The 27,038-nt window shown below is 47.6% G+C and overlaps 1 long non-coding RNA gene across 1 annotated transcript in view; it reads right to left on the bottom strand.

Moving 5' to 3' along the window:
- Window positions 1-27,038, bottom strand: part of LOC125943775 (uncharacterized) — a 105,079-nt gene that overhangs the window by 58,927 nt on the left and 19,114 nt on the right. The window contains exon 2 of the long non-coding RNA XR_007465886.1: window positions 23,962-24,082. This is a non-coding gene — a long non-coding RNA (uncharacterized LOC125943775). The remainder of the gene's footprint in view (window positions 1-23,961; window positions 24,083-27,038) is intronic.

Here is a 27,038-nt window from a genome sequence, read left to right as displayed (position 1 = left end):
TCGGGGAATTTGAAAAGCACAGGAAAACTGGGTGTGGCACACATTTTCGCCGCTAGATGTGGCTAGCAGTATGCCTTGCGGATCAATGTGCTGAACGACTTGCATCTAATAAATGTACTGTTTTGCGAAGTGGTGTCTTGCAACGCAACGTTTCACTGATTTGGGGCATTTCTTAGCTGCCAATATGCACACTTCAAGAAGCGAAGAATTTGCATCAAGTTTTGTTTTAAACTTCGCAAAACTGCGACAGAAAATCATCGTATGCTAGAGGATGCTCTTGGAGCCGACGCCAAGAGACAAAGTACGACGTTCTAATGGCAGAAACGCTTGAACATGACGCACATTTTTGCAAAATTCGTGCCAAGAATGCTCAGTGACAAACAGAAGCTGCACCGTTACTCTGTCTGTACGGAACTGGCGCAACAACAAGTCAGAGACAATCCCCGGTTCGTTCTCGCCAATGTGATAACCAGGGTTGAGACATGGGTTTATGGCTAAGGTCCTCAAACCAAACAGCTGTCGTCGCAATGGAAGACGCCAAATGCCCAGCGGCCACGAAAGGCACGTCAAATTTGTGAGAATGTGAAGCCCATGACTCAATGCTCACTGTTTTTTTTTATCTGCATGGAATTGTCCACAAGGAATTCTTACCTCCTTGACAAACCGTGATTAGCAAGCTTTACTGTGACGTTTTGAGGTGCTTAAGAGAGAGCATACGTCGCAAGCGTCCGCAGGAGTGGAAGAATAACTGGCTTCTCCATCACGACAAAGCGCCCGCTCACACATCACTCATTATTGACAGTTACTGGCTTCCAAACAAATCACAGTGCTTCCACACCCACGCTATTCACATGACCTCACCCATTGTGAGTTTTTCTTGTTCCCAAAGTTGAAGTTGAAGCTCACTGTTGAAGAGATTCAGTCGGAATCGCAGACGGTCCTGAACAGACTGTCTCCTGGAGAGCTCCACGAACGCATGAAATCGCGGTAGAAACACGGGGATCGTTGTATACATTCTCAAGAGACTACTTTGAATGAGACAGTGCTGATTAGGCATTATGGGGAACCCATTTTTTACGACTGAATTCCTGGAACTTTTGGGCAGCACCTCGTATGTGCATAATAATATAATGACAACAATGTTCTCTTATTTGTGCGAAGTAGCTTTGGTACGAACGCCCAAGATTTCTATAGTGATATAAATTTATTGTACATGAACTTTGAGAACTGCACATTAAATAAGTATTTTCTGTTATACTATTGAAATACACATTTAGCACACTTTGACGCACATTAGATGCACCATTTTTGGGGGAGTGCCTTTAGACGAAACGAACTTGCGCATTCGATGCACTACGTCACGTAGAAAAGGTGTGAGTTCAGAGATATGAATGTCAGTGGCGCGAACCGTTGCGTACGATTATATATTTCGACCCCCCCCCCCTCCCTCGCCAGCACGGTTCCAATATTCTAGAATTTCTTGACCAATTATCCTACTATAAACATTAGGATTTTGAAGAAATATCCCGTCCGCACTCTTTTAGGCGGCAAAGAAAATGTGCTGGAGCGTGAGGCAAGAAATTCAAATTTAAACACATCAAGAATTTGAATTTTCTGTAATTGATACAGCGGGATTCATGAATCCGTGACACTGCGCGCGGCTCCTGTGTGATCAAACTTTACTGCTACGAGTAAATTTATGTTGCAACCAGGCAGATCTCTGAAAGAAGCGCACTGTTTTACAGCAAATTGGTTAATGTTGCTGGAACCGGGCACAAACGCTCAAAAAAAAATAGTCAAAACTTATGTTTTATGCCCATCGATGCTATTTTTACGAGCACAGTGAATAATAATTTATCACCAGCACACCAGTACCTTGTCAAGAGCAACTTCTGTGCGATGCACATAATAACATCTTTCTGCTCTGCATTTTTTGTAGATGTTGCCTCCGAAATACGTGCACAAACAGCAACCATTCTCAGAATCTGTCTGGAGCTCAACACGTTCCATTATTTTGCAACCGCTTATGTTGTGCGATAGCGCGAGATATCCATCATTTTGGTGTCAGCATCCACAGGCTGAAGATGCTGTAATGGCAGAGGCATCTATGAGGCGTACAGACCCAGAGGAGGACTTCGCCGGCATGCTCCAGGAAAGAGCCCAGGATTGTGTTCGCGGCAAATGCAAATAAAACCCCTCGTGGTGCTCTTGTGAGTACAGATGTCGCTGCAGTTCAAGCCGTCTCTGTGGTTACAACTGCTCATCGTGGAGGGAGAGGCAAAGCAAAGGTAGGAGCAGCACGTCAAAGCGCTGCGCCATAGTAATGCACAAATGGCGCACGCCCTTCTCTTGACAATGCGTACATCGGAGGTGCGTGGCTCCCATAGTAAGCGGCAGCAGGATGTGCTGATTTGTTTGTTGCGAAGCCGGGTTTTAGATATCATTGCATTATGGAAAAACAAAACGGAATCGGGAGAATGAAAACGGAAGCCTGCCGATGATGTATCGCGATTCCTTTCGGAACATAAAGTATGCGTCAGACAGGCGATTGGTCTCTGTGCAGCATGAGCGTTATTGGTGAGAAAAAGGTCAAAGTGGAAGATGTTGAAACTACGAACTGATGGGGAATTGATAGGGATAGGAATATGGCTCATTGTGGATATAGACAGGGAAATTAGGAGGTCATAAATAATTAATTGGCCGACGCAAAATAGGCAAGCACAAAGACCACAACAACAGGACGGGCGCAAAAGTTCCAACTGAGTTTATCCAGAACGAGCAATCTGTTATCCTGAATCCTGACAGCCATGCCACGTGATCACATTCGGCACGCTACAACATAATAACCATTACAACAATGAGTGCTCGGCTATCAGTTGCGCATACTAATCTAAACAAATGACACGCACAGGGAATTGCCAAGAGAAAGCGGTTACTTATCGAGAAGAGACAGATATAGCATGCTGACACAGGAATCAGCCCTAAGCTTGATGTTATAAGCCTCTGTGACCTACTTCTCTGTCTTACCTGCAGCTCTGACTATAAACTTCGTTCGTTTTTACACGCCGCGCTAACTTAGCGAATATGGCATTGCTGCTGCTAAGCCCGAGGACACGAGATCAAATACTGGCCGCGGCGGCTGTATTTCGATGGCGACAAAATGCAAACACGCCCGTGTTTGCATTGGGGACGCGATGGGGACGCGTCAAAGATCCCCTGGTAGTCAAAATGAATCTGGATTCCCCCACTACAGTGTGGCTCATAATCAGATAATGGTTTTGATACGTAAAACTCCAGAGTTAAACTCAATTCAAGCCTAAATTTAGTAAACTCCAAATAACATTACCCTACCTTGGAAAGTGAGGCTACTAGGCTGCCATATCCGTTCTTGACATGAAGTCGCTGCAGTCACGTCCGATCATTCAAGCACTGACCGGTCTGCCCGATGTACTTTATCACACAGCTAATTGGGATGCGATACACTACACTTGACACGCCCTCCGTAAACCTGGTTACGTCTATTGTATCACATGCCTACATCATCATGGCGCAAATGTTGTGGTTCATCATGCTACAACTGTTGAGCTGTTTACACGGTGCCGACATTACAATGCTAACATCATGACAAGAGGCTATATTCTTCATGTTAAGCGACAGTGCGTGAAAGTACGCAACTGGAGACATGAAATTTGGAGGAGCGCGAAAAATCCTGGGGCCAGATTCACAAAGCTTTTCTTTCGTAAGTTCTCTTTGTCATTGGCCGGCCGCCTTAGGTAATATGTTTGGCATCCGGATTCGGTGAAATTATTTCTTACGAACAATTCTAGCGTAAGAAGGTCTTGTTAATTCGGGGCCTTGTTTCTTTCGTTTTTTTTCGGACAAATACGAAAAATTGAAGAAAAAAAAGAGGATTGCGCAAAGAGCTATGAAAAAACCATCACATTACTTTTAACTCGAAAATCAATATAATTGCTACATTATTTCACGAAAAAAGTCCCAGCTGAAGCTTCCGGGTTCAAAATCTAGGCAGGATTTCACGTCAAGGCATTGATTTCACATCAAAGCTTCAAGAGAGACATTTGTATCATTCTGCGTTCGATTCATTTCCGCATAATACGTCGACGCTTCGCTTTGCAGCGGGCAAAGCCTTCCGGACATTGATGTTCGAGTGCACGTACACAAGTTTTGGCTCGTGATTCCCTGCGAGGCTGCTTTTTTTAAATATATCCTGGCTGAAAAAAAATTAAAAAGAACTGTTCTTCCCGAAATTTTCAATGTTTTTTTAACCGCTTACATCTCTACACGGAACCACCTGTACAGAAGTTAGCTCCTTGCTTGGGGCATCACTGTTGGCGCCAAAAATGTATTCGAAATAAGTCACACCAACTAGCCCAAACCAAGATTCTATTCGTAGTAGGCTTTTTTGCGTATATGCGCAAAATTGGTTCTCGACAAGGCAGCGCCATGATACTAGTGCTGACGCGTGGAATACCGAAGCATGTGATTGCCAGCATGTGGTTGGTGGGGAACAGGGAAATGTCCCATACCACTACACCCGATATCGGGGCACATCTCACACAAGAAAAGCTCCAATTTATCAGCCTTAGTGTCCTGCCTAGACTAAATGCTTACAATATGCACCCAGTATTCTTCAGAGATCGTTTTTGTATCAAGTTCTTTTGCCAAATGACAGTTTTAACGTTTTTCATTGAGATGGAACTTACGGTAGCCTAATGATCTATTACTGTCACATGAGCCTTTTCTAAAGCATGTCAGAGAAATTATCATTGACGTGTCCAGCCGCCATTTATTAATTTTTTTCGCAGTGAGAGGTATTCAAGCAAGAACCTAAGATGGTAGCAATTGAAGGTGCTTCTGTATCTTCTTCATTCATTCATTCAAATAACTTTATTGAGTGCCCTGCGATTTGGTGGGGTGGGCCTAGACCCCGCCTAGGCTTCGGCTTCTTCTGAGAAAAAAAAGGGCATATAAAAAGCAACGTAGGATGCATGAACTGCTTACAAGAAGTTGACTTCTTGTAACCTGGCAATTACGTTGACATTTCCGCAATAAAAGCACGAATGGAAGCTCTGGACACTGAAATATGAATCGGTTCACGATGCCGCGCGAGTATTTGTTGGTAGTCGGAAGAGCGGCCTTGTAGTCATCGCTGGGTGATGAGCCTGTGATGGTCTATCTAAGCAAGTGCTCCAGATAGAGCATGTCGGTACTATAGTTAGCGATGGGACTATATTAAGGAAAGCGTTTCCAGACCAATTTAGGAAACGTCTTCAAGTCGTAGTGGAGCTTCAACTAAGCAATTTTTTTTCTTCATTGCCACGTTTAAGTTACGAGGAATGCTATGACGTATGTTTCAGACAAGTAGAAACAATCATTTCCTCGCAAGCCAAAGGCAAACTTTCTGGGCCTGATGGCTTGAGTGCACAATTGTATTTGTTTGCTCTGTTCTGGCTCGCTTTCTGCCAAGGGCACACTGTCCTTATTCTAGCCTCCACAACGTTCCTATCAGCCCGACTTGTGTAGGTGCAGCAGTTATTATACTTCTGATGGCATTAGTTGCAAAATTTACATCGTGTGCTTGCTACTTTTGCCTGGAACTCTCGTGTTGAGGCCATTTTATTTGGGAACTTTTTTTTTCATCTGGAGAGCGGGGGCTTTGGCTTGGTTCAGCTTTTCATTACGCAACTTGTCTCCCGTTCGTTCTTCTTTAGGGAAGGTAGTAGTTCATTTCTTGGACAAATGTCACAAGTTCAGGTATGCAACTACCTTCCAGAAACAATTGCATATTCAACTGCCACAGACGTACTCTTGATGGAGGTTATTGAATTATTATTCTCTATATAGGTTGGCTTTACTCTGCATTATATATTCAATGCCTCCTCCAAGGAAATGTCTTCTGCACTGGTGGACATATTGTTCTCCGATCCACTTTATTTGCCCCTTACTTGGAATGCTATTACCATTAATAATTATGAAGACGCCCGATCTTAAATTTGTCTGCTATAACAAACTTGTACTTTATCGTGTCCGCTGAAGGATGGTTCCTTGAGAGAGTTATCTTTCATACTTTTTATTTGGTTTACACTGAGCAACCTTTTCTCACAGTGGAAAGGGGCTCTTTTGTGCCGTGGTCGAGAAGGTGGCGCTTTTAGTGCTTTCTTTTATTACAATGTTTTAATTTTTCTCTAAATTAGAAAAAAAATCTCGCACTGTAGCGGATTGTTGGGCTTCAAGTGGCTGCGTTGACATCGCTCTAGTGACATGAGTTTGATTCCCTCTAAAGGGGGTTATGGGCAACGTTTTCTTGGCGGCAACAAAATAACGTTGATGGCGACCATGGTCATCTACACTTACGAGCATTTAAGTGTTGGAGCGATAAAATAATCACTTTTCCCATTGGACTCCATATTTTCTCACAATCACAGAACAGTGGCGTGTGAACAGCGGGACAGATTTTGAGCACTAATTGTTAAGATATAGTTGCATAAAAACGAATTGGGGACGCTATAATGCAAAGCTATTCCAAACTGTTTCTGAACGACCCAATCAAACACTCTCCTCGTTTATAGGAGGTCATCTTTGTTCGCTTTCAAAACAAATAACATTGCCTACACTGGGGGGTGTTTGTTATCTAATTGGCTGACAAGAGGCGAGGAGCACGCTCTAGTGGAGAGGGTTTTGATGGGGCCGAGCCAGCACAGTGAAAACACATAACCGCATCAAGAGTGTGGTGCCGGCGTCTCCGATTGGTCCGCTTCGCCTTACTTAGCTTGTGGTGGCTGGTAAAAAATCGTGGCGGCGTGGAACGGAAGGATAAGAATGCCACTAAAACAGATCCTCAGCAAGGAAGAGTTGGCAGAGCGATGTCGTATACGTGCCGAAAGGGCCCTATAATGTTTTACTGCCACGCGAAAATGTTTATCATGCGGAAATAAATACATGCTCACCGGCCGGTGCGAGTAGCGAGGGCCTGAGCGATCGACAGGCAACCACCTCCTATTCCTTTCGGAACGGGGCAGTCTCTGGCTATTCAGAAAAATTGTCAGTTCTGTTTGGCATATTTATGCTTTTTTTTTTTCGCGTAGACGTCACTTTGACACGGTGATTTTTCGCCGTTTTGTGAGGTCGCGTGACAGACAGGCGAAGTTGAGATTGGCCCGAAAATGCTTTGACCAATCGTGGTGGGCTGATTCTAGAATTGGAATAGAAAAGTTTGGAATAGCTTTACGTTAGGGCGCCCTAGGATAGAAAATGGGTGGAAAATAAATGTTTTGCATTACGGCTCATTTTTTTTATGAAATTGCCGTCAAAATAAGTTATTTCATCGCTTCTTTTAGATTTTCAGGGAAATCTTCCGCAATATGCATAGCATTAAATTTATCCTATTGCATTGCATAGGCCACGCACACAGCTACAATAATGTTAAAGCATTTCTCACTTCAACATTTCAATATATGCTTATCACTGTGACCAGCAATTTTAACGTATTGTTTTACAACGCTAAAAAATGGTATTAAAACTCGTTGTTGTACTTTAAATAAGGCAAAAAATACATGGCTTGTCAGAAAAAATACCCACTATGATACTGGCTGCTGATTTATTTTTTTCTTTTATTTGTGGCCTCATGCATTAAAATCACGTGGGTGAAGTACAGCCTTGGCTGAAAATTTCGTAAATAAATGTGAAAAGACCAGGGCGAGTTGATGCAATAACGCGCTGAGACTGCTCTAAAGACGAAAGCAAAAGGGGTGAGTAGCAATTAAGTGCTCGACCGCGATATAGTTTGCGGGAAACAGTGACAAAGCTTGAATCATATGCGGGCACCGTTTTAAAGTGTGTGGCATTTTTACAATCAACTGAAATTTTTATTGCGTCTGCTCGTAAGAAACAGCTTCGCAGAAAATTGTCATCATTCCGCAAGGTCGTACAAGTCTGCTCTCTTTTCTTATTTGTGGAAAAATTTAACTGCAGACTTTATGGATTGCTTCGGTGGGGTCGTTTTCAAAGACACTTGAAATAGACGTGAATTATATGTGTTGTAACATTATTGCTTCTCTTCCGCACAGAGAGCGGTAATGGCTCACCATGTAACTGCTTAATAATGTACATTTATCAGTAATGAAAACTGCACCACGTACGCACAAAAGGTCTAAGTGAGTTAGGCGGCTCGTTTTATGCTCGCTGCGATGGATATTACGTGCGGGAAAAATTCCGCTCATCAAAGTGGGGGTGGGCAGGCTAAGAAATAAATGTTTAATTAAGCTTTGCAACAATTTATAACATGTCGCAAAGCGAAATTCAAGATACCTAGTCGGCAAAACATGCCCAGTCACTAGCAATCTCACGCCTTGGACCTCTTTCAGGAAATGCGCCTGAATAGATGCGGCCTTGTTAATCGGTGTTCCAGTTAACATTTATCATGAGTAAATTTTAAGATAGGCTCGATAAGCGTTAGCTACTAATGCCACTACGACATATCGAAAGTTCTGGCAATGCGACGAAAAATTAAAATTCCGTTGTCAGAGCCATCTGTCCCCCAGCCTGCAGATCATTCCACAGCCTATTCCGATCAATGATGTAGTTTAGGCTGTACTGATTTGGTTTATTTGACAATATTGGGAATGCGTACAGATGAAAAGATATAAAAAGAGGTCCCTTAGCGCAAGGCTGAGTTGGGACCGCTCATAACCAGTAGATAAAGAATCCTTCCTTAGTCTCTTCTGTTGGAAATATGTTAAAAATGTTATGGTCTGCATGGAAGTCCACACTACCGGTTACCTTTATTCGCAATATCTGAATAAATAAAACGTTTACACAGAAACACTCGACACACACACACACACACATATATATATATATATATATATATATATATATATATATATTGTAAAGATGAAGACATGCACTGGGGCTCGGGAGCTCGGACACCGGGCGCTAGGGGGCGAACGAGGGGAAGAGGAGGACGAAGAAGGATATAGAACAGCCGGCCCAGGAACGGGTGCTGTCTCTGTGTCTCTCCATTACAGTGGCGCAGTCGACGAAAGCCCCGTCTTAAGGCGCTCCAGCCTTCAGCACCGTGCTGCGGAGGCCTTTCGTCCTCCGGTATCTCGCCGTCCAGGATCCGTCTGGCGAGGGAACGCCATCAACGCTTCCCTTGTCATGTATGCCACACCTGGGACTACCGGGATCTCTAAGCCCCCAAGGCATGCCATTCACGCTGCCTTGGACATGGATCCTCGCCTCGTGGGTGCCTACTGCGGCCAGGGAACGCCGTCAGCGCTTCCCGTGCCCTGGATCTCTGCTCACGAGACCATCGACAACTCAGCCAACAAGGGATGCCATTCGCGCTCCCCTGTCTATGCTTCCCGCTGCAGTGAGTACCGCAGCCGCCACCAGTCCTGGCTCAACGGATGTCGTTCACGCTCCCTTGGCCACTGGTCCGGCTGGCCCGAAGTATTGCGGCCGCTGCCACCGCTGCAGTGTGTGCGGTTTCCGCCGCTGGTTCAGCGGGCGGCTCAACGGGCAGCTTATCCGACGTCATGGGAGCCATCTCGCTGCTGTCACAGCAGCTGGACGACATCGTTTCAGCCACTTCCGGTTTTTCTCTAGCAGCCTTTCCATCACTGGTTGCCTCGGAACTACCGGAGATCCATGAATTTGAGAATGACCCTATTCTGTGGCTGCAAGCAGCCAATGCGGTCGGCGCGTGCCATGCCTGGCCCGACAATACGATATGGCTGGTTGCGGCGCGGCGACTTCCAGGTGCTGCCAAGGCATGGGAGAACTACGAGGGTATCAAACAGCGGTCTTGGCCTGGGTGGAGGGCAGCTCTAATAGCTGCTCTCAGGCAGCTACCTTCTGCCTGCGGTGAGTCCAACCAGCGAAGTTCTGCGCACGGTGCTCCGGTGAGCCACTGCTTCGATACTGCGGCAGGTGTGCCCAGCAACGCGTCGACAGAGTGATCCGCAGGCTGCCTCACCGCAGACGCCGGCTCAAAAGTGGTCAGCCGTCTGCTTTTCCATAGACGACGGGAAGCGCATGATGACCACCGCTTCCGCTAGTATCCCACTTCCGATAGAGCCATCTGGTGGCCGCCCGCTCCCTTATGCCTGTGCTGCCCCTACATTCCCGAGCCTCAGCTGCGGCTCATCCTCGTCGACGAGCCGGATTTGGAGCCGGCACGCCGGCTGATATGCAGCTAACACCACTGTTGGTTATGCAGGTCCGTTATTGCAATCGGATCAGCGATCCTGCTTGGCGTGGATGACGAGCGGGCACTGCTCCCACTATCGCCGAAACCGTCTTCATCAAGTGAAATCGGATGGGCCACGGCGACAACCAATTTCAACAGCGGACTGCCAGTTATCACCGGCTTACATCACCGTTTGGATGAGGCGCTCGTCGACGACGAACTACCAGTCTCTGCTGAGCATCGAGTACCACGTGACATCAACCGAACCTACTTAAACGCGCAGCACTTTGGCTTCGTGGTATTTGGAGCCGGCATGCTGGCTGACATGCAGCTAACTCCACTGTTGGTTATGCAGGTCAGTACTTACTATCCCATGCAAGTGCATGGTCCGCTATGTGCGTTGCCGGCTCCTCCCATGATAAGTGGGAGGAGCAGCCTAGTTGGAGCGGTGTTTTTGTTAATTCACTCTGCTCTTAAGTCGTTTATGCTAGATCTTGATACCAACGATGTTGAATCAATTTGGTGCTCATTCACCATACCTGATCACTCGTCGTGCGCTGTTGGATCATTCTACAGACCACCGGGTTCAAATTTAAAACCGTTAAAATCTTTGTATTATATTGTTTCGGAGGCATCCCGGCAGCCTATTTTGCTTGCGGATGATTTTAACTTACCTGACTTGGAATGGACAGAAGGTGATTGTGTATGCAAAGTTGACAGCCGAATTAACTTAGCAATTAAAAACTTATTAAACACCTTCGGACTATTAAAGTATGTCAATGCTCCAACTCGGAATAGTGACATTCTGCACCTTTTGTTCTGCAGCTCACCTACGCTCATTACCTCGGTTCATATAATACCAGGAATATGCGATCACCACGCTGTCATTGCAAACATCAAATAGGTATTAGCCGATCAACGTCACCCACATCAAGGAGAGTTTTTTTCTTCTAAAAATGTGATTATTCTAGTATCTCTCAGGAGCTCCTCGATCACGGAGGATTACGACATCCATGATTTATGGCGGATACTTAAAGATAAACTGCTTGAGCTTACGGACAAGTATGTTCCAAGCATAGATTCCACAAGACTCAAAAAACGTAAAAAACCGTGGGTGAATTCGCGTATTCTCAGAATAATTAAAAAAAGAAAGAGATCATTTATTAGATACAAAAAAAACTAAAAGTATGAATCACATAAATAAGTTATCTGAAGTAACACATCAGTATAAGTTTGCTATTTGCTATAAAAATACGAAGGAAGAGTACTCTAAGACACTCAACGACAGAATGAAATATAATCCTAAACATTTTTGGAGGTTTTTAAAAGAATGCGGATCAAATTTTGTAGGAATAAATGAAATTGTCTGTAATGAACAAATAATTACAGACGATACCGCAATGGCAACGTGTTTGAAATCATATTTTCAATCTGTCTTCCTACCTAACTGCAACCATAGCCCTACACCACATACATGCAAGCACACGTCCTTTAATGGAACAAGTTGAATTAAGCGTTAGAGGCATCGAGGCACTCCTAAAGGTCATAGATTAAACCAAAGCAAACAGTCTGGATGGTATATCTCCACGTATACTAAAGCGGTGTGCCACACCAATCTCGATGTACAGTAAAAGCTCAATGATACGATCATGGCTAATACGAATTTCCGGATGATACGAAATTTTCGGTTGTCCCGGCCGAGCCCTATTACTTTGCAACGTGCTAGATAACAGTTGTTACGAATCGATTTTCAGCCTGCGTCGGTTGATACGAATAAACGCCGCCCCACCAACGGCCGCGAAAGAGAACAGCGCGCGGTCACGCGCTTTCTCTCCTTCTCTTTTGGTGCGGAGGCGCGGCGCCGGACAGCGCGGAATCCGCGACTGGGCGCGAAGAGTTTGAAGCGGTGGCGCTTCAAGAAATAAATGCTTTTTACGTACATGTGCCTGAGTGAGTTCACCTCTGACTCTTTAATTTAGCTACAGTCGAATCTCGGTAATTCGAACAGGCTTATTTCGAACATACCGCGTACCGACAATGCTCTTAGCAGCGCGCCAAATAACGCAGCGGCGCCTCCGACCGGCATTGCTCCGACACCGCCATAGAGCAAAAGCTCAGGAGAGACCCCTCAATGCCGCGCGCTGAAGGAACGGGGAAAAAAAAAGAACCCGCGGCGGAAATTTCCCCCTCTCTAAAATTGCAAGGTCGCCGTTTCTGCATCGCGCAGGAACAAGCGTGTACGTGCCGACTAGAGTGTTCTAGACAACCGTATTCTAGCACACACTAGTGCCGACGTCTCAGCCACGCGGATAAAATGGCAGTGAACCCTTCTCCTCTAGTTTCTAGTCACATGTTGACCTTGCACGCTGCGGCAGCAGCGCAGAGGGAAGCAGCGGCGGAGGCACAATCGGGCCAACGAAACTGTCATGCCCGCAAACGCTCGCGTCCCGATAACGGCAGAAAACGAAACTTCAGGGGGCGGCTAAAATAAGCTGGCGCCAGCACGGCGGCGGGCGCGCACGGAGATGTGCGCACGTAGTCGAAGGTGAGAGAGCTACGAGGGAGTTGAGAGGGAGGGCAAGGGGAGCCACCGAAGCGGCGGAGTTGACGCGGCCAAATCCGCTTCCCTGCCGCCCTCCTCCCTCACCTTCGACGGTCTCCGCGCGCACCCGAGTGCCGGCGCCGCCCGCTCGCTCCCTGAAGCTGCGTTTTCTGTCGTTATCGGGAAGCGACCGTTAGCCGGCGTGGGCAGTTTCGTGGCCCGCGCGTGCTATGCGCTTGCGCGCCGCGATATTTCACGACTCGCACCGTTCGTGCAACGTGCTATGGTGCACGAATACTTCAAAAATACGTCCTTTTAATTCGAACAAATCTTCGGGCTCCTTCGAGTTCGAATTATCGAGATTCGACAGTAGTTTTAATTGTGTTTCGATGATACGAATTTCGGCTAATACGAATATTTTTCGTGACCCCGTGACATTCGTATCATCGAGCTTTTACTGTACCTTTATCTAATCTATGTGAAATCGCTATCCACTGGGCTCTTTCCTCATGATTGGAAAACCGCTGAAGTTGTACCTATTCATAAAGGGGGTTCGGATAGAGATGTCGCGGATTACAGGCCTATCTCAGCTAACATCCATCTCGTGCAAAATCATTGAGCATATTTTATATACCGAGATAATGCTTCATATAACAAATAATAATATACTAATCATAGAACAACACGGGTTTCGTAAAGGTCTATCTTGCACAACTCAATTAGTTGAGTTTTACCATAAATTGGCATTCGATGTTGAAATAGATTCTGTCTTTTTAGACTTTCGCAAGGCATTCGACACAGTATCCCATCCACTTCTTCTTACTAAACTTAAAATTTTAAATATTACCTCAAGTGTGCTCGCATGGATTGAAATTTATCTTTCTCAGCGTCGACAATGTGTTGTTTTGAATGGCAAAAGCTCGGCATACGCTGATGTGAAGTCAGGAGTCCCACAGGGCTCAGTCTTAGGGCCACTTTTGTTTTAGTTTCTATAAATTATATTTCTATTGGTATCTCTTCATGTATAATGCTGTTTGCCGACGATTGTGTTGTTTTATAGGTAAATTAAGAGTGAACAAGATGCTGCCATGTTACAATTAGACTTAGAATGTATTAATACTTGGTGTTCCACGTGGAAGATGAAAATTGAATTTAAAAAAGTGTGTTCATATATGTTTTACAAGAAAGAAGAAACGGATTGTAAGTCTTTACCAGATAAATAATACCCTGATTAAAAACGAACCTATATACAAATATCTAGGTGTGACGTTATCACCTGACTGCTCATGCTCTGCTCATGTGGAAGACGTCATTCTAAAAGCTGGTAGGGCACTCAATTTTATTCAGAGGAACTTGAAATATTCACAGCCGAACCTAACGAAAACTGCTTACTTAACATGTGTGAGACCGATTTTGACAATACGGCTGCGCCGTCTGGGACCCCGCGCAAGAAAACTTGATTGATAAACTGGAAAGGATTCAAAACCGAGCTGCTAGGTTTGTCCTGGGGCGATATGGGCGGTGAGAAAGTTGTACTCAAATGAAGCACGAATTGAATTGGGAACCGCTTTCCTCTCGGCGGAAAAAGTTGATACTAAAGTTTTTACACCTCATATTTAATAATAAGACAGGCATTAGCAGTGAAAGCTACTTGAAACAACCACATTACACTTCTAGGCGTAATGACCACTCTCTTAAAATCCGCGAGTACCGTGCCAGTACGAACTTGCTTGCGGATTCCTTTTTTGTCAAAGCTATTGTGGAGTGGAATCAGCTGTGTGAAGAACAAGTGTGCTGTACGAATGAAGATTTGTTTTTTTTTCGTCTTGTAACCCTCCCTGCTACAACGACTTCGGGCAATGCGGGTTATTTCTTGAATAAAGAATAAAGAATAAAGATCGCGACCGAGAACCAATGGTTTGACAGTGGCGGCGGCGGGTCGAGACCTCAGCCGCCACCGCATCGGAACAGCTTCACGTCGGCGTCCTCCGCCATCCATGGCGGGCTCGGCGGCGAGGCCTACAAGACAGCGGATGAAGCTGCATCCGCAGCGGCGTCGGAAGTAGTAGCATGTTGGGACAACGCGGGAAATGCGCAGTGCTGCAACCCTTGGGACACGGACCCATCCGCCGTGGATGTGCTGCTGCTGAGGGCCGAGGATCAGCGCAACAAAAGCCCCACTCCGGCACACGCCACACCTGCCGCAAAGGGGGAGCCGTCCACCAACGAGATGGCCCGCCAGCCCGTCTACGAGACGACGTTAGGCCCACGTGTCAAGCAGCGAGAACCCGACCAGGGCCCGGACCGACCGGCACAGAGTACCGCAATCACCCTCCTCTGGCCGCAGCAGCAGCCGCGCGCAGGTCCACTGCACCCAGTACCGCCATCGCCCTCGCCCCAGGGAGTGTCAGCCACACCAGGCCACAAGGGAGGCACCATAAGACAGCCCCCACTGCAGGACGCCCGCCGCCCGAAGCCACTACCGCACCAGGGGAGCAGCCGCAGCACCCCGGTATCCTCCAGTACCCAGCAGCAACCAGTCCCAACACCCCATGGTTTCCAGCAGCAGTGGCCGTGGAAATCCCTCAACCCCGACTCCCGCCACCAGAGATCCCGACCCGGTGTTCAGGCAAGCGTCAGCGGCCATTGACCAGAGCCATTCACCACCATGGTCGTCCACCTCCGGGAACGCCCTCGCCGCACCCACCAGGGCCGTCGCCGTCAAGCGCAGCATCTACGCAAGCGTCAAGGCGCTCCCCCAGGGTCAGTGCGGCGCCCAAGGCACAGCGGCCACCTCAACGAAGCGCCGCCCCAGAATGGCTCCGGCCAAGCCCTCCAGCCCCCCAGAGCACCACCATCCGCAGACAGCCTCCCAAGATACCCCTGTGACAGCCCCGAAAGCCTGAGGAGAAGAAGGGAAGGCCGGCAGTACCACCCACAAAAATTAACGGAGAACCCTCAAAGGGAATCTCCCCTACCCCGCCTGAAACCGATAACGCTCAGCGGCAGGACAATCGACGGCAAGGCCCGCGACCAGAGCGCCACAGCCAGTGCCGACCCCCCGAGGAGCTGGTTGCGCGCTGGCACGGTCTTGACGACGACTACTACCGACGACGACTATACAATGATTTTCCAGCATCAGCGCGCATTCACAACCGCCAGAGCTATTTTCAGCAGCGTGGCCGAGTGTAAAGATGAAGACATGCGCTTGGGCTCGGGCGCTTGGACACGGGGCGCTAGGGGGCGAACGAGGGTAAGAGGAGGACGAAGCAGGATATAGAACAGCCGGCCCAGGAAGGGGTGCGGTCTCTGTTTGTCTCCATTACAATATATAAATATTATTTTCCTAGAGTGTTATTTACAGGAGGACGTACGCCGTAAAACGTGTGAATTGCAACGTCAGAAAATCAAGGCATCCATGCATATAAATTGAAGGCGTTAGTCATCAATCAGGCCTGGGCGTTGCGTTGCAGAGGGCTATTCGAAAGGCAGGTCTGGCTACTGGCGAGCGCGAGCTAGAGCGTCAACAACGGTCACCGATCATCGTCCCTTTCTTTTCTCAAATATCGAAGCGCCTGCAATTCGCCTTCAGTACATTACCCCCCACGGAATAAGGAGCGATTCGGGCGATCTAGGGGCAAGAAAACACAGGGGAATCGTAGCCCTGCTTGAGTCGGTAGACGTGGACAATTTCCTGGCCGCGACGACGATGGTTCGAAGACGGTTCTAACGTCTCGGTGACGTAGTTCACCGGAGATATTTGGTTAAGTATACGATAGGGACCCTGGTACTTGGAGACCAGCTTCAGTGAAAGGTCCGAGTGGGGTACGGGATACGCAGTCAGACTAGGCTCTTGCCATGTGAATAAACGTGCAAGCTGGGGGCATTCTTCAGCGTATGCGGCTGCTTGAGATACAGTCTTGGACTCTGAGGCGTCGGGTCGATATAAAAGTATAGTGTCCATGATGCAAGAAGATTCGCGTCTGAGAAGGAAAAAGAAAGGCGAGAATCCAGTTGTGCTTTGACTAGGGTGTTGTAAGTGAACGTAACAAAAGGTGGCACTCGGTCCAAATTGGAGTGGTCTGACGAGACGTACTGCATGTACAGGGTCGTCCACTCTTAGTACGAACACGGCGCCGCGTGGCCGCGCTCCGCGGAGCGCCAGCGCACATGGCGCGGCCGCTCATCGAAGCTAAGCGGCGCAGGCGCACAGGGGCTTGGAGGCGGTGCTTCGTGTCGTCTGCTAAAGTGCGCTCGCGCGCTGTGCTTTAGCAGACAACAGGCAGGCACAAACACGGCTCGCACGCGCGCTTTAGCAGACGACACGAAGCCCCGCCTCCAAGCCCCTGTGCGCTTGCGCCGCTTAGCTTCGATGCGCGGCCGCGCCATGTGCGCTGGCGCTCCGCGGAGCGCGGCCACGCGGCGCCGTGTTCGTACTAAGAGTGGACGACCCTGTACATAGCGAGCATGTTGCCTAGGGCGCGGTTAAAACGTTCTGTCATCCCGTTTGTTTGTGGATAAGAGGCACTGGTGCTGCGGTGAATGACGCGGCATTCATGAAGCAATGTTGCCGATGACGTCGGTGAGGAAAGCACTACCACGGTCACTCATCAATTCTCGCGGAGCTTCATGACGAAGGATGAGATTGTGAGGAATGTAAGTGGCAACGACTTTTGCTGTAGACGATGGAAGAGGTGAAGCTTCGGCATACCGTGTGAGGTGATCGACGCAACAATTATCAGACGGTTACCGTCTGGTGTGCTGGGAAGGGGACCATATATGTCGATTCCGACGCAGTCAAACGGTCGGACGGTGCACGGCAGACGTAATAAGGTGCCGCATGCGTGTTGAGGAGGATTCTTGCTTCGCTGGCACATGGAACACGACCGAACATACTGTCGAACAAAACGGTAAATGCCACGCCAGTAGTACCGAAGCCTAATACGAGAATACGTCTTCAGGAAACCTGCGTGAACACATTGTCGGTCGTCGTGGAAAGTGGAGCAGATTTGAGAGCGCAGGTGGCGGTGCAATGACGAAGAGCCACTTAGGGCCGCCGGGAGTGTAATTCCGGCGGTACAGCACGCCGTCCCGAGTGGTGAAGTGCTCAGCTTGCCGACGCAACGTCCGAGAAGTGGGAACAGAAGCCTGACCAGACAGAAAGTCTAGAATGGAAGCAACTCACGGGTCCTTGCGCTGCTCAGATGGCATGTCAGAGATGAAGAGAGCGGTGGTATCGCAGGTAGTATTTGTGAAGCAGACACGATCGGAGAGGCAGGGGTGAACGGGAGAGGGATTGCGTACGAATTTTTTTCACCAGAGCGATACACGACGCGAATGTCGTATTCTTGGAGGCGTAATGCCCATCGGACGAGGCGACCATTGACTTGGATCTTTCAGTGAGGACCACCAGCACAGGGCATGGTAGTCGGTCACTACGTCAATTGGGTGCCGGTACACGTTATTACGAAATTTCTTTATGGCCTAAATTATGGCAAGGCATTCTTTTTCAGTGAACGAATAGTTGCCTTCGGCTTTGTTGACAGTTCGGCTTGCATAGGCAACGACGTACTCTTCAAACCCATATTTCCGTTGAGCAAGAATAGCGCCTAACCCGACACCGCTGGCGTCTGTGTGGACCTCAGTGGTTGCAGAGGGGTCGAAGTGTCGCAGTATAGGAGGCGACGTAAGGAGACGACGCAATTCAGAAATCGTCGTCGCAAGCCATGCCCAAAGGTTATTACTGCCAGCGGGGAGCTTGGTCAAAGGGGCGATGATCATAGTGAAATGGCGGTTAAAGCATCGGAAATAAGAGCATAGAGCGATAAAGCTGCGGAGATCTTTCATGGTACTTGGTTTGGGAAACACTGAAACGGCTGTAAGTTTGACAGGGTGGGGGAGAATACCTGTCCTTCGAAACAACATGCCCTAGAATCGTAAGCTTGCGAGCGGCGAAGTGTCATTTCTTCAAGTTCAGTTGCAGTCCTGCAACTAAGAGGCAAGCGAGCACTTGTTTGAGGCGAGTTTAATGGGACGCGAAATAGGAGGAAAAGACCACAATGTCGTCCTAACAAATTCAATTATTCCACTTAAGGGCTCCAAGGATCGTGTCCATCATGTGCTCGAAATCAGGCCGAAGGGCATGACTGTAAACTCCTGCAGGCCGTCGGGCAGTCAGAAAAGCCATTTTTTCGCAATTGGCTTCCGTCAGAGGCACCTGTCAGTATCCCGGGCGCAGAACTAAGGAAGAGAAGAATTCTGCTTCCTGTAGGCAGTCCAGAGCATCGTTGATGCGTGGTAGAGGGTAGACACCCTTGCGCGTTATTCGATTAAGATGTCGGTAATTCACGCAGAACCTGATGGATCCGTCTTTTTCCTTCACCAGCGCAACTGGAGAGGCCCAGAGACTGCTTAAGGGCTGGATTATTCTATGTTTCAGCAGATAACCTACCTGTCCTTCGATGACACGGCGTTCTGCAGTCGAACACACGGTATGGGTGCTGGCGCAATGGTGCTTATGGATCGTATCGACGCGATGAACCACTGCTGACGTTCGACCGAAGGAAGACTAGTTGTGGTCGAAGGAGGCTCGAAAACGCTGCAGGAGTTGCACTGTCTTCTTGTGCTGCGCAGGTGTGAGGTCGGAATCGACGACTTTGAAGAATATGTCACCAGGATCATCGGTGTCAGCGGCAGGAGCCACGGCACCGTCGGTAGTGATGCCTTATCTCCAAGCATTGCATCCTCGAAAAGGTACTCAAAAGTCTCGAAGCTTCCCAGGCACTTGCTGCCTAGTAGGAGTGACGGACATGCAGATGCATTGCACACGTAGATTGCCGAATAATCATTGAAGGAGTTTATGGCAGCAAACAGGAGGATGAAGTTTAGGTGACGAGCAGGAGCTGCAGATGGCGAAAACAGAACAGGTGAGTTAGTGGCAGCAGGCGAAAACAGAGGCACCAGAACGGCGGACAAAGTGGCGATGTGGACCTCAGCCGCGGCAAACACTGTAGGAGAAGTGTGGTCAAAGAGGTTAGGGCATGGCGTCGACAATATGAGTTCGGCACGAGCGCACTCCACGAGGGCTTGATGCGTGGAAAGAAAATCCATCCTAGGATAACGTCCTAGGATGATCCGGCAGGACGACAAATTTAACGGCATACATAACACGTTGAATAATAACACGGGCAGTGCACTGAGCGGTAGGCTTGATGTGATGCGAAGTCGCCGTACGCAGGGAAACATCGGTGCTGCGGGAGGGTCCCTTTTCTCAGATCGATGCACAATTTGTTTCTAATTACAGAAACGACAGCTCCTGTGTCGACAAGTGCACGTACGGCGATACCTTCTACCAATAGATCAATTTCGTTAGGCGGGTAAAAATGAGGTCTTGGAGAGTTTCGACGACGGCGCAGTTTTGCCTCGGTAACTACGGCTGTCAGTTTTCCTCTCGTGCGGGGCTAGGTCGGTGAAGCATCGGGGAGATGAATCGGCGACGGGAAGAAGACGACCGGCGTGAGTGAAACGGGCGGCGTGTAAAAAACGAGTCGGCGAGAACGAAGAAACTCGTTGGGAAGGCTGAGCTGCATGATAGGTTGGGGAAGAGAGCGGAACCTGCGACGGTGACAGTGGCGGGCTATATGGCCCACAAGAACACATGCGAAGCATCATCATTATCATCATCATCATCACCAGCCTATATTTTATGTCCACTGCACTACGACGGCCTCTCCCTGTGATCTCCAATTACCCCTGTCTTGCGCTAGCTGATTCCAACTTGTACCTGCAAATTTCATATCTTCATCACCCCATCTAGTTTTCTGCCGTCCTCGACTGCGCTTGCCTTCTTTGGTTATCCATTCTGTAACTCTAATGGTCCACCGGCTATCCATCCTTCGCATTACGTGGCCTGCCCTTCTCCATTTTTCCCGCTTAATGTCAACTAGAATATCGGCTATCCTAGCAACACTGTTGCGTGGACGCTATCAGAGTAGTTCAAAAATAATTTCTTCTTAACTAGGGACTTCGACGCCATACGCCGACCCGCGATGTGCCAACGTGACGATTCAATAATGTTTTCCATTTAAATTCTTGGACGCATCAATATCGTTATTTCTCAAGTTGCGTCGCACTTTATGTTTGTTGGTCTTCTCAGCGACGAATTTCCCGGTGCTTCTTTTTGTTAGTACATTCATTGTTTGGTGCAAACACAAACGTGAGCATATGCCATGCCTTTTTTAATGTGCTTCTTACTGTTCCCCTTCCATTGCAGTGAATTTGACATTATCTACCATCTACAAGTTGATAGACCAAGGCTTCGTTACATTAAGCGGGCAGCGCGCGTGGGCGAGCTTCTCAGTGCGTGCTTTCTGCTACTCACCGAACATCGCAGCCCTAACGCGGTAGCAGAAATGTCCCTCGCGGAAGTGCTTGCTACACACCGGAGTTGTAGCCGATGGCTGCTTACCGGTTGTAAGTTTCGCAACCCAAGGTACACGCAGCTTCTTGGCCTGCGGGTACGTGTTAAGGCCGGCACTGGGCTCCGTTGCTTAGGTCCGGCGCTGCGGCACCGAGCAGTAGCCTACCACGTCCGACGCCTTCAAAGGCAGCCACTACTTGTTAGAGTGCTCACAAGTGTTGTCAAGCAGACACTCGAGGCGTGAAAACATCCCCACTTCATGAAAACCGGAGCGTAGCTGGGACTTTATACTTTCGTTTTCAGCTCTCTTTGGCACTTCCGAAGCAGACGACGCGGCCGCTGTGTCCGCGTGGTCCCTCATAACACGTCACGCAAACAGTGGTGCCAGCTTTGTCATTAGTGGAGCTCACCCCCATTATATCCCGTGGGTCGGTGCATTCACGTCACGGCTTAGCTCCCTATCTGTGTAGCCGCGGCAACCACTCCGCATGGCGCGGTGACGTTGTGGCTCGGCAAAGCTAAGGCGAAGCGATGCTTGTGCGCGGTGACGTCACGGCTCCCGAAGCTGTGGCGAGGCTCGGCGCAGCTGAGGCGAAGCGTTGCTAGGCGACGCATAGTGGCGTCATCGCCAGGCGGAGATCTTGCGGCGTACATTCGACGGACCATCCTCGAGCTTAAACAGCTTCGCTAGTCCACAGGGGTATGTGCCATTGCGCTTGGACCCTTTCTGAACTACCTCCAGGGTCATCCCAAGGTTTTCCTCGCACTACGCGGCCTGACCAAGAGCTTAAATAGCTGCGCTGTTAAAAGCCTTTGAGCGTGTCTCACACGATGTTCTCTTCGCAATATTAGAGCATTCCAATATAGGAAGCGTAATACCAGACAGTGTCAGAATGGCGTAGGCTAACTGTTCCACTCGGTTCATTGTAAATGGAGACCACCAGACTGGCAGCCTGCAAGTGCGGTCTACTGTGAGGCAGGAATGTCCACTGTAACCCCTGTTGTTTGCAGCTTACCTGGAGCTTCTGTGCATGGCCATCCAGAATAATGAACGGATAAGTGGCTACAGGTTACTGTCAACGCATGTGAAATCTTTGGCGTATGACGAAATTGCCGTTTTGTACTCAAATAGAGAGAGTAATTGTGAAGTCACAAATACGTTTTACTTTAAACCTTTTGCAAACGTACCAGGGCGCAAATAAACTGGGAGAAGAGTTATAGGTTCTGGCATGGCGAATGGAATGAAACGCCACACTACTTCTCTCGACTTCAGTGGTCAACCACAGAAACGACGTGTCTTGGCTTGCCACTTGACTCTTATCCTGTCCCTGGCCGTACTTGGATGGACGAACAAGCGGCGAGAGCAAAGAAAAGGCTTATGCTTGGAAAGGGCGAAAATTGTCAATGTTCTCGCGCGCCACAGTCCGTAACCTATTTCTTAGCTCCAAAATATGGTATGTGATGAATGTGCTGTATGCTTCGCGGATAAACATTCAAAAAATTCACCGTGCCTTCGCCGCTTTCATATGGGCATCAACTTGGGAAAGAACCGGCTGTACAAACTTGTTCTTGCCCGTAAAGAAAGCTGGTCTTGGTTTGGCACATTTATTTGTGCGACAAGTTGTATCGCGCTTCATGTGCCTTCGCAATCAGAACTATATGTTGTTTCGTGCAGTCATGCAAGTCCGTTAATGTCATCACTTTCCAGGATTTGTTGTATGCTCGAGAGTTTGAAGCAATGTGGGGTGCCGTTAAAGGCTGTATACCATAAGTCATACTTGCGTGCAGACTATGGCATGTGCGGTTTTCAATGCAGTATCTCTCCCATGTTACTAGGAAAAAATTGTAAAAGGACCTAATAGACACTATGCTCCCTGCACCGATTTACCGCATGCCAAACTATGGAGGCCCCGGAGATGTTTTCAAAAGGGTTTAAAGAAAGCCAGTACACCCTTCGGTAAAAACTTTTTTCCTTTAAACTACACACTAATACACTATCATTTGAAACATGCATGCATAACAAATGTATTTTTGTCTCTTGGTCAATTAACTGCTTCTTATGTAAGAAAGCCGAAACGATTGAGCACGTGTTTTTAGATTGCTGGGACGCAACTTCTTCCTGGGAGGTACTTCAAAGGACGCTAAAGAAAGAGTAACCTTTAGATCCACAAGGAATAAGATTCTGACCGAGCAAAACATGGTTTTAGGTATGACCTTATAATGCTCCTGGGCCTCAAGAGTTTGTGCAAAACTAAAACGCAGTTCAATAATGCTGATGTCGTAATGAGATCTGCACGCGATCACATCATTGAAAGTGCAGTACGGTTCAGGGATGTCCATCGGGCACTCCCTGAACAGCCAACATGGATTGAGATGCTGGACGAGGTGGCAGCATTGAAAAAATTTAATATGCCGTGCCAGTAAACATTTTGCTTAGACCTGAATTTGAGTGAATTGGAAGCTGCGTGAACTTAAGTGAGCTGAATTGAGTGCGAGCTCTAGTCGGCATACGTGTGAGTTAAGCGTGTCTGTCTACGTCATATTTTCATTTCTCTTAGCATGAGTGAGCTTAAATGTATCACATTAACGGCGTTTCTTAGCTTGAACAAACTATCGGCGTAAAAAATATTTTATGTATGAATCCGACTGAGCTCTGCCTCATATATGAAGCAGCTGGCACACGTAATGGTAGAAGCATTGTGTAGAAGCGCACACAAGCTATTCATTTCTAACGACACAGCATTTCATCACCAATGTGAAATTTGGGCTTGCAAAGTTTTAACTTACTTCGCCGGTGCTTCACTGGGCACATGACTTCTTGCTGGAGGCACTCGACATGCGTTACAAATATAAGGGCCACTAATGACTGTATCGTCATCATAAAAGAGACCCAGCTTGCCATCAGAACCTGGTAAAAAAGTGGGGATACTGCATTTGTCACAACCACAACATTGTCTTCAAACAGAAAACAGTTTCATTCGAAAGATACAGTGTACTTTAGCAAAGAGGCTTCTTTATAGGTCACTGTAGCTGAGACTAGGTGGTGAGACTATGTAGTAACCAAGCGGAAGCCCGTTAAAATGACACAACCCTAGGTGTTGATAAGTCACCACATTGCACTGTAATGGGTTCTTTGGGTTTCACTGGAATGACGCTTAATCACGGTTTCATGCTTCACAATAAGCCTAAATCTTCTTTTGACTTTGTGAAATGCTAAATATATTGTTGCTGCAATGTTTTCTACAATATACTGTGCATAAACTACGAGTATTCCGGTGATTTCCGGGTTCAGGACTTCAAGTTGTCGAACCGAAAAAAAAAGATAACACATTTTAGTAATTCCCTCGGCTCTCAACTCATTTACTGCAAACTCATTCTTCCGCAGTGAAGATCAGCATCTTTATTATAATACATGCTTTTTTTCTTATATGATTACGTCCACCACCTAATGGAGAATGTTCACGAATCCGGCAGTTTTGGGGTGGTTGGTTCTTTGAGAAGGGGTGGTAAGGGGTTGTTTGTAAGTAAGAATCTGAAAGAGGTCATGTATCTTAAATGCCCATAACAAGTTCCCTAAAATTATCTAAAAGCAATTTTCAATAAATTGTAGCTGTATCTAGTTTCTCACGCGCAGAACATCAAAAGAGGCACCCGCATTGTGAATGTCCACACGAAGAACTCCATATGAGTTCATGGCTTATCAACTGCAAGGTAATGTGGTGACAACGAGCTGCAAGATATCGGTCGGAAAACACCTTGCCCGAGCTTAAAAATGGCTTTTACCCGTTTATTTAGGGCTATTTCCTTCGAAATTAAAATATTTCACGCAGAACCCACGACGGTCATCCCGACATGTGATTGACCTAACACTACAGCAACATTTATTCGTGGCAGTAGCGTGATGGTTACAAAAAGTTGCGATTTCGCCCAGAAGGCGAAGCATCGATTGCGATAGCAGATAATTTTATTGCTCTGCGAAGTAAGGATAGTGGTTTTATCGGTCGTATAAACATGTCAACACTCTCCATCTAAATTGAAAAGCATGGTGTGAAGCGAGTACAGCCAAACATGAATACATCTCACTCCATGACCGCGGCTACCCGCTATCAAAATGCTGGCGTGAGGAATAGCAGGAGCAGTAGCGAGTTGATAGACCTTTATGCTATCTCCCGCTTCGACGCGAACTAAGCGCCGAGAACACAGCGCACACGAAGCTATCAGCCCTGGGCGCACTTAGACTATGTGCTCATCGCCGATCGCTTTACAGATAGGGCCCGTCTGGTCGTGCTCAGCCACGCCATACACAGCCGCCACCGGAGTAAAGGCCCATAGGTCCTTTGCGTGCAATAGATGACTGCGCGCTTCCTCCCTGCCTTCACCCTTGCGCACGCGAATATCGAGCCTCCATCCTTGCCTCAACCCTCGCACGCTTTCACTTGCACCCACAGCATACGGCGCGCGGCCACAATGGACTTGGGCTTTATACGGAACACCCTGGCGACGAAGGCGGAAATGCACATGGAAGGGTCATATAATTGCTATCACTCTGAAATTATGACGTGCCGCTAAAACGGTTAGCCTACCTCTTTACTTCAACAAGCAAATTTTGAGTCTCTGGTGTCTGCTAGTGAAGGTTCGTCAACCGTTTGCTAGTTTTGATGTAAAGTGTGCTTTTGTAAAGCGAAGTTTCATTTGCCCTTTCTTTCGACTATAGGGTGCTAACTTTCCCAGTAGACAAGTGCGGTCCTGGTATATGTGCAATCCGGTATGTAGCACTGGGTCCATTCATGGACAATGCCACAAATAAAAAGCTTATCTGTGACTTAGTATGTGCACAAATACGCGTAGGTAACCTGGATCACGGAGTCAGCCGACCAGGATCCTAAGCTGACTTGAACGCAATGAGTTGTATGTAATATAATTAGTTGCAATCAATCTCGTACGGTATAGTTATAATTTAGTGTCCACATTGTTTACTCGGTAACGCTCGCTGTTATTCAACTGCTTAACTGAGCAACCGATCACATGTAACCAGTTACATTTTGACGAAACAAGCTCTGACAGGTGATGCAGTCTTGAGAACCTCAACTTGGTGGGAATTAAAGAGTCCAAAAGAATGAAAACATGTAAATGGGTTACATACTTCCCACAATCAGCGTCCTGCAGCTACGCCTGGTTCACCTCAATATGGCATTCTTGCAGATTTGCACACTAATCGTGGAGGTGCGACATCTGAGTTTTTCTCGCATCATAAAATTATCTCTCTCTTTCATTTACCGGCTGCCTTCATAGTTGATGAGAGCTGCTGCTGAATTCATATTCTCTAAGTGCAGTTTATAATTTATCTGATATAGACAGAAGTTTTTGGCAGGTAAACACATGTTTTTATTTGTGTTACATTAAGTGACTCATATACACATACTTTTGTGATTCAGAGAAAACACGGGGAACGCGGGAGATGGAAATTCGAGACAATGAGCAACACGAAAACATGGTAAGAGCCGGAGCCAACGTTTCGACAAGTGAAGTTCCCTTTTTCAAGGCGACATATGCTCTGCTTAGCACAGTATGTATAGGTACGGTTCTTCTAAAGGGGAGAGAAGGTAAGGCGGGTGGGCGAGGTAACGAGCTAGAGTGTGTTAGGGGTGACGGTGTAGAATTGAGAAGAAAGGTTATGCGCAACTGATAGTTGCTGGACGAATTTAAGGCAGCACCTTGTGTTCGCCGGATGACGTGTAATTGTAGGTTCCTATTTTGTGCAAGGGGCCTGCAAGGCAGGGAGGAACGGGGGGGGGGGGGGGGGACGGGGGTATCTGCACCAATGGAGGTCAGTGAACTATCATGTATGAGAGAGAGAATAACAG

This window comes from Dermacentor silvarum, chromosome 3, assembly GCF_013339745.2.
Source record: "Dermacentor silvarum isolate Dsil-2018 chromosome 3, BIME_Dsil_1.4, whole genome shotgun sequence".
Lineage (NCBI taxonomy): Eukaryota > Metazoa > Arthropoda > Arachnida > Ixodida > Ixodidae > Dermacentor > Dermacentor silvarum.
This window is presented reverse-complemented; position numbering and strand designations above follow the sequence as displayed.